The sequence below is a fragment of the Lactuca serriola genome, chromosome 5 (genome assembly GCF_051521515.1).
Source record: "Lactuca serriola cultivar US96UC23 chromosome 5, Lser_US96UC23_V15, whole genome shotgun sequence".
In the NCBI taxonomy this organism is placed as follows: Eukaryota; Viridiplantae; Streptophyta; class Magnoliopsida; order Asterales; family Asteraceae; genus Lactuca; species Lactuca serriola.
Window position 1 is genome coordinate 252002484 of NC_136412.1, and position 13288 is coordinate 252015771.

Sequence of the window (13288 nt, forward strand, 5' to 3'; positions counted from 1 at the left end):
TGCGGTTTGTGTGTCCGGCCGTACACGTATGTACGGCCGCACACCCTGTGTACGGCCGTACACAGGGTGTGCAGCTGTACACATGTGTATGGATGGAGGTCCATATAAATAGAGGAGTGCATGTGGGAGTGTACGGTTAGTAAAAAAGAGAAGGCTAGAGAAGAGAGAGAAAGTTAAAGAGAAGAAGTGTGTGTGAGAGAGAATCTATTGTAAGGAGCATCAATCATATCATCAATACATTAGATTCAAGTTATCCTTCTTCTCCATCTCTTCCATATTGATCTGACATCATCCAATTGATTGGGATTCCGCACCATCAATTGGATCTAATTGATACACAAGCAATTTTGGGGACTTACAATTCGTATCAGAGCTTGGTTGTATCAATCAATTTTGTCAGATATGGAGCTTATTTGATCTGATTTTGAAAAGAGAATAGCGTTTTTGGATTGATCTCGCAAAAATAAGGGGGGTTACTTCTTTGCATTTTTCATAAAAACGAGTTTTTGATCGAGTTTTGGAGCAAAAAAGGGTAAAAAAGTCGTTTTTTCGCGAATCTGTTGAAGGTGTGCGGCTCAGCAGCGAAGGTGTGCGACTCAGTAGCCTCGGTGTGCGGCCCTGGTGTGCGGTCTTGGATTATGGCTCGGAGTGTGCGGCTAGGTCTTCGGTTCTCGGTCTCGCCTCGGAATCCACGGCTCAGCTTCGCTCTCGGATCAACAACGCCCACCTCGCAATCAGCAACCTCGCACAGCAGCCCTTTTATAAAAAAAAGGAAACGGATTTGAAGGTGGCGGGGATTGAATCCAAAACCTCCAGATTCAAGTCTGCGCGCCTTGCCATCTCATCCAACGATTCTTTTGTGACAATCCTTCGGTTTTTTAAAACATAAGCTAGTCTTCTCGGTTCCAACTTTCGAATTTTGACATTTTAAACCCCAAAAATTCAAATTTTATTTTTTAAAATCCTTTTTCAACCCAAAATTTTTTATTTTAATTTTTGACCTTTGACTTTAAAATTTTGACTTTGATTTTCAAGTTTGACCTTTGACTTTAAACTTTGACTTTCTCGTTTGACTTTTAATTTTTCAAATTTAGCTTTTTTGGTTTGACTTTTTAAATTTGACTTTTAAGGTTGACTTTCCCGGTTTTTAAGTCAAAGGGAAATTAAAAAAAAATAAAAAATTTAAAAAAAAAATGAGTTCCACATCAATTCTGGTAAATGAAGTTTCATGTACTCCATCTTGTAAAGCTACGATTAAATTTTTTTGCGAACAAATTGATTTGCTAAAAAGGGAAAATGAGGACCTTAAATATGAAGGCTATACTCGAAGGAAAGGTCAGAAACCGTTAAAAGCTCAATTAGAAACCAAAATCAAGGATTTCCGAAAACTCCAAGAAGATTACAGCAACAAGTGTGAAAATTATGATCACATTAAGAAAAAACTTGCTGCTGTAACTGAAGAACTTGACGCTTTGAAAATAAAGTGTGGAAAAACAGATGTTAGTTTCAAAAATTACACTGCGTCAAGTAAGACAGTCGAGTCCTTATATGAAACCCAATTAAAATTCAAAGAAAATCAAAACAAGGGTCTAGGGTATGATAGTGTTCCTCCACCTTTCAATCATAACTACACATCCATCCCTATGACACAGGACGAAATTGACAGGGAGGCACATCTTCGATATGGCAAACCAGCTGGATTTGTGTCAGGAGGTATTCAAGTTGAAGATACTAATGCTTCTACTTTATGTGTAGGTAAAGTAGCAGAGGATGAGAACAAGGAGAACACCATTAAACAAACCAACATCTCATTGAACTCTGAATCTGTTGCTTCGAACTCAAATGCTTCTGATCAACCTGCCGTTGAGAAATATAGGCCACCAATTCCAACGCAACAGAGTTCTTGTTGCAAGTGTGCATGTGGGAACAATAAGAGATAAGGCATGGATATGCCACCAGGGGCAGGAAGAAACAACTTCACAGTGAAGAAAAATACTTGTTTTCACTGTGGAACACCTGGACACATTGCCAAAAATTGTCCTAATCGAGCATACGTTCCCTACTATGCACAAGGGTGACAGAAAACACCAAGAGGGAGATACCCCAAAAGAAACCCTTCGTGGCCATATTCAGAAAATAGCGACTGGAATGCCACAAAGGCCAAAAATCAATCCCACAAGGTCAAGAATCCAACTCCCAAGGTCAAGAAGGGAATGTCGGTCAAGAAGCCAAATCCAAGAGATGCTCGCATGAAGCCAAAATCAAAGTCATCTCAACGAACGACATCAAGATCAAAAGAAAGTACTGAGCCACCCATCAGAACGAAAAAGAAATGGGTTAAACCCAACTACAAATGGGTTCCAAAGGCTCACTCTCCCAAATCTACTAACGATTCTAATATTTCTACATCTTATGTTTGTGATAAGCAGGACATGTCATGGGAGAGAGTACCATGCAAGGATGACAAAGGTCAACCCAGTTTCAAAATGGACTGGGTTCCAAAGACCAACTGATCCTGCTATGTGTCGGAGCAGCTATAGAGGCATATCATCAGACTTCGGTTTGTTGATAGTGGTTGTTCCAGACACTTGATAAGAGGCATCTTTCAACTGTACACCATTCAGACCTTTGTTTGAGAGTATGTGTCCTTTGCGGGAAAGGAAGAAAGGAAGAGATCACTCGTAGGGTTAGTGCTTAATGACATGAAGAATTTTCGGATTTGTTCTGAGATTACGCGTGTTGTCCTCAGACCTTCTGGATGCAAATTCAATCGGTGACTTACGATTTGAGTTTTCTTCTCTATACTCCTGAGTTTTTCTTAAGCCGATTCGCTTTAAAGACAAAATTTTGTTTTAGGATAGTTTAAATTTGCGCATTTACTTTCGTTTCTCTCCTATGCACAAATTTAGGGGGAGAAATAAAAACAAAACAAAAAATAGAAAATTTTAAAAAAAAAATCAAAAATCAAAAAATAATAATATGTTGGTTATGGAATGTGCTTGAGGGAGATGTTTTGGGAAGTGATATTATCAAGTGATAACGGGCAATCTGAGTCTGTGTAACGTACCCAAAGTTGAAGGGTCTATGCTCTGGTTTGATGCGTCGGTAGGCACGAAAGATTCTAAATGGACATAACTAGGCAGAGTTGAACTTAAGAAATCAAATGACTTGACAAATCTTGACCTAGTTAGATCCGTTTAGCCTGACAATACGACGCTTGGATAGGTTGAGCAGGGAGATATATATGGGAATCTACTCGTCACATTAAATGAACCCGTATCTGGAACCGTGGTTTAAGTTTTCCTCCATGTGCGGATTCTGTCCTTAATTCCGGTATTGATGGGGTAACTGGTAAATTCCGATAAATTAGGTTTGTAGAAAATCATTTTCTTTCTTTCTGTCTGTTAGTCATATGTTACCTCCTCTGCGTGATTGGAAGAGATCCGACATGGACTGTAACATATGCAATGCTATTTCTCTGCATATTTTATATATATATATATATATATATATATATATATATATATATGAAATTACTCTTATCTGTTAGCCATATGTTGTCTCCTTTGCATGACTAACAATCCGACCTGGTACACAGCATATGCACTATAAGTGATAATACTTTGAATTTATCTTCTCCCCTAATGATGGTTTGCTCATCCGATGTAAGGAGTACTCTGGAAGTCCTTGATTACCGGGGCATATCTGGAAGCGGGAAGCATGTTCCAGTACAATTAAAATTGAACACTCAAAGATTGTCTATAGATTTCGCTGCTCAATTTAGGTGGACAACAATATCCCTGGTCGTCGTCAACTGAATGGTCCTTAAGATATAGTATCTAGAAACTTAGGATCAGATATAATATCTAGGAACTTAGGATCACATTGTCTTGTCACTTATAGTATGTCCTAATTTTGTCACAATTTTTCGTGTTTAAGTGGACAACAATACCGACGATCGACCAGACAAAGACGTGAAGATGGAAGGTACCGACAAGCGGATAAAGGCTGTCTAAAAACTTTGATCCCAAATCATTCTCAAAGTTAGATATCATTTTATTAAATTTGTTCATAGTTTTCCTCTATGCACAAATTTTAGGGGGAGAATTGAAAATAAATCAAAAATCAGAAAAATTCAAAAATCAAACAAAAAATAGAAAATTAAAAAAAAAATGTTATTTCTGTTTTATTTTTCCAGAAAATATCAAAAATCCAAAAATATTTCTTTTGTGTGCTAATTTTTCTTTTAGTTTTGTTTTGTCTTGAAAAGTGATTTCAGGCGTAGATAAGACTCGTGGAGACTGTATTGAAGATCTTCTGAGCCAAGGCTTCATCCATGAACATCGAAGAATTCACATTCACAGGAGCAAGAAATGAAGATTATTCTTTCGACATTCAATCTGTCAATCCTAGAAGCATGGTGAAGCTGTACTTGAAGATCATGTGATAGATTGCATTGAAGCCTCCTCAATCAGTCCGCTGCTATCTTGTACCTGTTGAAGAGATCCAGAAGATTATTTCTCTCTGATGTTCTCCCTGAAGATTCTCAAGCTGAAAGAGCTATCTTTCAAGAATCTTTTCAAGATGCCTCCTCACCCAACGTGCGTTCAATGTCAATTTTTGAAGAAAAACCCAACCGCTCAAGATGAATTCATTAATTGAAGATTCATATGTTCATCTTGATGCTGTGAAGAAATTTGAAGATTAATGCTGAAGCCAAGCTCCCAATGAAGATTAACAAGAAAAGCCAGCTACTTTTTAGGGGGAGTTTGTTGGTTCAATTAGAAAAGAAAGCTATAAACCAAGGGGGAGATTGTTAGGTCAAAAATATGGTTTATACTTTGCTTTTCTAGGAAAATATATTTTTATGTAATGTTGTATGTGTTTGCGGTTTATATGTACGACCATACACGTGTGTACGGCTGTACACATGTGTATGGTTGGAGGTCAATATAAATAGAGGAGTGCATGTGGGAGTGTATGGTTAGTAAAAAAGAGAAGGCTAGAGAAGAGAGAGAAAGTTAGAGAGAAGAAGTGTGTGTGAGAGAGAATCTATTGTAAGGAGCATCAATCATATCATCAATACATTAGATTCAAGTTATCCTTCTTCTCATTCTCTTCTATATTGATCTGACATCATCCAATTGATTGGGATTCCGCACCATCAATTGGATCTGATTGATACACAAGCAATTTTGGGGGACTTACAAGGGTATATGGTCAGGATTAGCGGGTTAGTTCTCCAACGAAGATAGGGTTCAATTATTTTATCTTTTAATATGATGGGATCGACGACCATCTGTGGAAGAACTTTTGGGTTCAAACACTACCGTTGCTAGGGTTGGAGCGGTAGCAGGAAGATGGTGGTGATAGTTGTCAGAGTTGTTTGGTCATTGGAAGTGTCAGCGGAATTTTATATATTCATGGGTTGTATATGGTTAGAATTCAATGATTCTTTTAGGATGGAAGTTGGCGTGAAGATTCGCTAACATAAGAACTCGGGGTGTGGTGCAGTATCATGGGAGGTGATTGGGATTATCGGACTTGTTAAGATTCGAGAGTATTCTTCTGGATATCAGAAGTTGGGTGATCATCGATTTTGGCTAGTAATGGAACACTAGTATTGGTAAACTTAGGTCATAGTTGGTTCATGCTTTATCAAGATATGATGGGTTAGGAATCCATAAAATTTTATGGGATGGGAGAGCTTCGAAAAATCCAAGTGGGGGAGAATCGATCAGAATTTCTAGGAGTTGGATCGAGTGTGGAACCAGGGCAAGTTTTGCATCCCATTTAGGAGGATAGACGACCCAAGTGGCCTTTGGGATTGAAGTTGTGTATGTTGGGAGTTCACGAAACTTCCCACAGTCGGTCGGCGTTTTCTTTGTTATGCATAGCAGGCTTTTGGGTGAATTTAGGTTGATGGTTGTGTTAGAGCCTTGTTACCTTTTCTTGTACGATGAAGGATTTGGGGTTCGAAGCATGACACAAAAACCTGATTGGATGTAGTCGGATGCGGGTTTCGATTCAGGATGAGTAGGGTTGTGATGGTTTGGTGTGGTAAGACCATGGGTGGTAACCATGGTTGGTTTGAAGTGTTGTAAATGTGATTCGACACATTTTCCTTTCAATCCACTTTCAGCAGTTCTCAACAAACCTTGAAGTTTGCTCAAGGTGGCCTCCTCCTTTCTCATATGATAGGTCATTTTGAATTGATCATAGCAAGGAGGTAAAGAGTGTAGGATTATATCAATAGCCAGGTCTTCATAAAACTTGAGATTCAACTTGAGCAAACGATCCACATGCCTTTTCATTATTTGCAAGTGGGTGGTGATGGACTCTCCGTCCCTTATTTTGGTTGTTACAAATGAGGTAACAATCTCGTACCTTTCTTGATGTGCACTTTGATGGTACTTTTCCATCAATTCTTGGTAGGTCTCGTAAAGCCAGTAGTCCTTATAGAACCGTTGCAGCTCAGGAGTCATAGTGGCCACCATAATACACGACACCTTTGTCACGTCCTTTTCGTGAGCCCTATACTCAGCCAATTCTTTAGGAGTAGCTTTGGTTGCATCTATCTCTTTGAGTTCTTTGTCGAGGATGTATCATTTCTCCTTGTATCGCAACTCCATTCGAATGTTGTGAATCCAATCATTGAAATTGGATCCATCGAAGGTGATCCTAGCAAAAATGTTCATAAGAGAAAAGGAGCTTAAGGAGATGAAGTTCAATCCAAAAGCGTTGTTTGAGCCAGACATCTAAAAAAGAAAAAGGACAAAGTTTTGATTAGATAATGAATCCTTAATATAACACCCAAATGAAATATTAAGACTATGACCCAACACAATAATTCACAATTCGAAAAGGGATGTCATAATCCAGTTGTAAATTATTTGAAGGTAGGTAAATGACGATTTACCAATTCCACCACGAAAAAGAAAATAAAGAATTAGGTCTTAAATGAAATATAACTCTTAGATTCTTTTGAGATTCATTGAACTTTTCAATGGCATGTTTAATCTTGATTATGCCCTTCAAGTTTGTGACTGGGATACCGAGGATCACAAACAAGGTGTGAATAACCATGCAAATTAGCTTGGTACTCTCAATGTCATTTACCACCTAATCAATGTGCTAGTTAACAACACATGCTCCATTGATCTACGATAATTTACGAGCTACCCATTCCACCCTTGTTAGTCCAAGTTAGTGTGTCGGTTAACCACACACGCTCCACTAACGACTTGACAAGGTGCAAAGTGCAATTTCATGGACCAGCATCATTTTCACATTTTTCCTAAAGTAATTAAGATTGGGAATTTATGAAAACATTTAGTTACTTTATATTTATCATTATACTGATTAATGAGGATTTAATGTCCTGTCCTACCCATTCGGCTAATGACCCTCCACCAATCAAGGAAGCGGTTGGTGAGAATGGATACCCATACAACCACCATTTTATAGGTAGTTTCCTTAAAATTTTAAAATACTAGGGTTTCGTCCACTTCTTCCTTAAGGAGTTGATCAGCCCAACATTGCAACTATCAGTGATTTGTAATATCAGTCCCCATTCTTTTTAATCGGATCTTTTAATCCCAAAATTAATTTCAAATTAATTTCTTATTAATACTAATTAAATAATATGATTTCTCAATTAATATATTATTCTTATAATATATCTATAAATCATTTATCAACCTCTTTCTCCAAAAGTCAACCTATCAAGTTGCTATGGTGAAGGAAACCCAAAAGGACCATGGTACTATCAGATCAAGTACAAACTAATTATACTTATGGGCTTAGACACATAATCCAATTGTCTTCCACTTGGATAAGACTAATAACTAAAATTGCAAGTATGACTTCAAAACCTGACCAACAATCGTAGCTCTCAAAAGCTGTTGTCGAACTCTGACCTAGTCAATGACGCGTCCTTCAGATAAGGGATCATATAATCCTCCATTCTGAAAGATATTGTGTGGACAAAGACATGGAATAAAGTCATACTCCATGTTCAACTGTTTGTTTCCCGATTTCTGATTTGTCTAACATAGAACTTAACTAAACACATCAATTCAGTCCTGACCGGGCCCGACACATAAGTCAACACAAAATCATCGAGGGGCTCAAGATATCACTTTTACCCTCTTAGTATAAAAGGAACATATAAACTTTGACTTATATGTTTGTATTATTTATTCATTAAATCATACACAACAACACATTTTATAACATCAAGTTATTGATGCGTATACGCATTATCAATGTAGAACCAACTCGTATATATTGGTTTAAGGAGTATACGATATTATTGTCTCACAATCACTCATGATAAATTCCATGAAGTGATTCATATAAGCATGGGTTTAATCCAATACTCAAATATTATTTTAGAAGTACTCATGAACGTTGCAGCAAACCTTTGCTATGTCTAAGCACTTAGACAATCTACAAACCAGTTCATGACATTCTAACCTCATAACTTACTTCCAGACTATGATCGACTGGGAATAAATTGAATAATCCAAGTATTCAGGAAGTAAAACATGCAAAAGTGAAACAATAGTAAACAATTGACACAAGATATTAAACAATACTTATATATAAATCTCCATTATATAATCACCAAATGTCAATTACATTTATCTATTACAAGTTTCTAAACATCTATCTAATCACTAAAACTAATATCGTCCTTCAAACCAATGCTCCTTACATGTGGAACGTCCATGATCCTACTTAGACCCTTTGTGAGGGGATCCGTAGGATTTTCTTCCGGCGATACCCTCTTAACCACGAGGATCCCTTCTTCTACCTGATGTCTGATGAAGTAGTATTTTCTGTCGATATTTCTGGATCTACCATGATCCCTTGGTTCCTTGGTCAAGTAAGCCACTCTTTCGTTATCACAGAAAATCTCCATGAGCTCCTTTATGGATGGTACAACTCCAAGGTCTCCAATGAAGTTCTTCAACCATATCGCCTCCTTCGATGCTTCGCTCACTGCTATGTACTCTAATTCGCATGTTAAATCAGCCATGGTCTCCTACTTGGAAGTTTTCCAAGTCATTGCTCCTCTATTTAGGGTAAACACCCAGCCTGACTGAGAGCGGAAGTTATCTCTGTTGGTTTGAAAGTTGGCGTCACTATACCCAATCACTCTCAAGTCATCACTCCCACCAAGTATAAGGATCCAGTCCTGAGTCCTTCCCAGGTACTTAAGAATGTTCTTAATTGATGTCCAGTGAGCTCTAATCAGGTTCCCTTGATATCGGATAACCATTCTCAACGCAAAAGCCACATCAGGGCAACTACATGTCATAGCATACATGATCGAGGCAACGGCGGAAGCATATGGCACTCGAATCATTTCTGCTATCTCAGCCTCGGTACTCAGACTCTGAGTCTTACTCAGTTTGGTATTGCTCTGGATAGGCAGCTCCCCTTTCTTGGAATTCTCCATGCTAAAACGTTTCAACACCTTGTCCAAGTAAGTACTTTGAATAAGTCCTATTAGTCTTCTACTCCTATTTCTCAAAATCCTTATATCCAGAATGTAAGGAGCTTCTCCTAGATCCTTTATAGCGAAACACTTCCCAAGCCAGGACTTAACCTCCTGCAAGGTTGAAATGTCGTTTCCTATGAGCAGTATGTCATCGACATACAATACTAGAAATCTAACTATACTCCCACTATCCTTGACATATACACATGACTCATCCTCACTTCTGGAGAACCCAAATTCTTTAACTTTCTCATCGAAGCAAAGATTCCATCTGCGAGATGCTTGCTTTAATCCATAAATGGATTTCTCAAGCTTGCACACTCTATTAGGGTATTTAGCATCCACAAAACCCTCTGGCTGACACATTTAAACACCTTCAGCTAGCTTCCCATTAAGGAAGGCTTCTGACATCCATCTGCCAGATTTCATAATCATGAAACTCAGCGATGGCTAACATAACCATGATAGACTTGATCTTGGCCACTGGTGAGAAAGTCTCATCATAGTCAACCCCCATGGCTTGAGTAAAGCCATTTGTAACCAGTCGTGCCTTGAATGTATGCACCTTTCCATCCATGTATGTCTTCTTCATGAAGATCCATTTGCACCCAACTGTCTTCCAACCTGGTACATTGTTAACCAAGTTCCAAACTTGATTGTCATACATGGACTGGATCTCGTTGTCAATTTCCTCTCTCCATTTTGCAGAGTCAAGGCCCGCCATGGCTTCCTTGTAGTTAGTAGGCTCATCCAAATTTACCATTATACTATCACTGTTAAACGTATCACCTTCCATAGTAATATGAAAACAATAAAATGCTGGTGCCATTCTAACTCGAGTGGAACGTCGAAGAGGTAATGACTCATCAATTGGTTCAACATGAATCTCTGCCTCTGGTTGAGCGCTAGTGTTTGAGGTTCCTTCACCGCTTGATTCTTGAATCTCTTCAAGATCAATTGTCCTCCCAATTTCCTCTTAGCAATGAGTTCGTTTTCGTGGAAAACTTTTCTCCTCGCTACTAAGACCACGTTGTCACTAGGTCTGTAGAAAAAATATCCAAAGGATTTTTGTGGGTAACTGATGAAAATACACCGCTCACTACGAGGTTCAAGCTTGTCGTGAGTCTTTCGTCTTACGAAAGCTTCACAACCCCAAACCTTGATATATGCGAACGAGGGAACATTCCCTGTCCACATTTCGTGAGGTGTTTTGGCTACCTTCTTAGTTGGGAATAGATTAATGATATGGGTGGAAGTCTCTAAGGCATACCCCCTGAATGAGATTGGTAGCGTATCTCGACTCATCATAGAACGAACCATGTCCAACAAGGTTCGATTGTGCCTCTCAGCCACACCATTAAGCTATGGTGTGGTAGGTGGCGCCAATTGTGAAAGAATTCCATATTCCTTAAGATAGTCGTGGAACTCGATACTATGATAATCACCACCTCTATTGGATCTGAGCATCGTATCTTCCTGACCAATTGATTCTCCACTTCCTGCTTAAACTCTTTGAACTTTTCAAAGGTTTCCGACTTGTGCTTGATTAAGTAGATATGTCCATATATGCTATAATCGTCAGTAAAAGTCACATAGAAGCGGTTAGCATCCCTTGTGGTGGATCTGAAGGGCCCCCACACATCTGTGTTTATGAGGTCCAACAATCCCTCACCTCTTTCACAAGTACTAGTGAAAAGTGATTTAGTCATCTTTCCAAGTAAACAAGATTCTCACGTGTCATCTGATTTTAGGTCAAATGACTCCAACACTCTACCCTTTTGGAGTTGGGCTACGCGCTTCTTGTTGACATGTCCAAGGCGACAATGCCACAAGCATGCCTTGTCTAAACCATTAGATGAATCAATATGCAACACATTATTTCTTAAGTTGTCTATAACCATCGCAGTTTCATATACACCATTACAAAGCAATACTTCAAAATAAAATAAACCATCATAATAAGCATTAATAGAACCAATTTCTTATTAAATGAAAATCTAAAACCTTGTCTATACAAACCATGAAAAGAAATAATATTCCTCGTCATTTTTGAAGAGTAGCAACAATCATTCAAATCTAATCCTTACCCACTATTAAGCACTAAAGAATAAACCCCGATCTTGGTGACAGGCGACGATTTTCTATTGCCCATTATCAGTTTCATCTTCCCATGCTCCACATCCTTACTTCTTTTTAGCCCCTGCAAATCAGAACAAATGTAAAAACCACATCCTATATTAAGGACCCAAGAACTAGCATGTGATGAGTTATTAGACATAACAATACAAATAACTACGAATGTGGGATTTATCATCCCATCCTTGATGTCCTATAAGTATTTCGGGGAGCTTCGTTTCCAATGCCCCTTCTCATGACAGTAGAAGCACGTTGCTTCTTTAGGATCGAAAGTGGGAGTGGCAGAACCGATTTTAAGTTTGGATCCATTGGAAGAAGATCCAACACGGGACTTTCCCTTGTGGTTCTTAGAGGGATCTTTCCTCTTTTTCCCTTTTCCATTTCCAATAGCCAGGACTGGGGCAGCAGTAGGAGTGGATTCGATAACTTTTCCCTTCAATCCACTTTCAACAGTTCTCAACAAACCTTGAAGTTTGCTCAAGGTGACCTCCTCCTTGCTAATATGATAGGTCCTTTTAAACTGATCATAGAAAGGAGGTAAAGAGTGTAGGACTATATAAATAGCCAACACTTCATCAAATTTGACATTCAACTTCAGCAAACGATCCACGTACCTTTGCACTCTTTGTAAGTGGGTCGTGATGGACTCTCCGTCCCTTATTTTGGTTGTTACGAATGAGGTAACAATCTCGTACCTTTCTTGATGTGCACTTTGATGGTACTTTTCCATCAATTCTTGGTAGGTCTCGTAAAGCCAGTAGTCCTTATAGAACCGTTGCAGCTCAGAGTCATAGTGGCCACCATAATACACGACACCTTTGTCACGTCCTTTTCGTGAGCCCTATACTCAGCCAATTCTTTAGGAGTAGCTTTAGTTTCATCTATCTCTTTGAGTTCTTTGTCGAGGATGTATCATTTCTCCTTGTATCGCAACTCCATTCGAATGTTGTGAATCCAATCATTGAAATTGGATCCATCGAAGGTGATCCTAGCAAAAATGTTCATAAGAGAGGAGTTGGAGTTTGAGCCATAAGCGCTGTTTGAGCCAGATATCTAAAAAAGAAAAAGGACAAAGTTTTGATTAGATAAGGAATCCTAAATGTAACACCCAAATGAAATATTAAGGCTCGGCCCCAAAACACTAATTCACAATTCGGAAGAGGGATGTCGTAATCCAATTATAAATTATTTGAAGGTAGGTAAATGACGATTTACCAATTCCACCATGAAAAACAAAATAAAGAATTGGGTTTTAAATGAAATGAAACTCCTAGATTCTTTTGAGATTCATTGAACATTTCAGTGGCATGTTTAATCTCGATTATGCCCTTCAAGTTTGTGATTGGGATAACGAGGATCACAAACAATGTGTGAATAACCATGATAATTAGCTTGGTACTCTCGATGTCATTTACCACCTAATCAATGTGTCGGTTCACCACACATGCTCCATTGATCTACGATAATTTACGAGCTACCCATTCCACCCTTTTTAGTCCAAGTTAGTGTGTCGGTTAACCACACACGCTCCACTAACGACTTGGCAAGGTGCAAAGTGCAATTTCATGGACCAACATCATTTTCACATTTTTCCTAAAGTAATTAAGATTGGAAATTTATGTAAACATTTAGTTACTTTATATT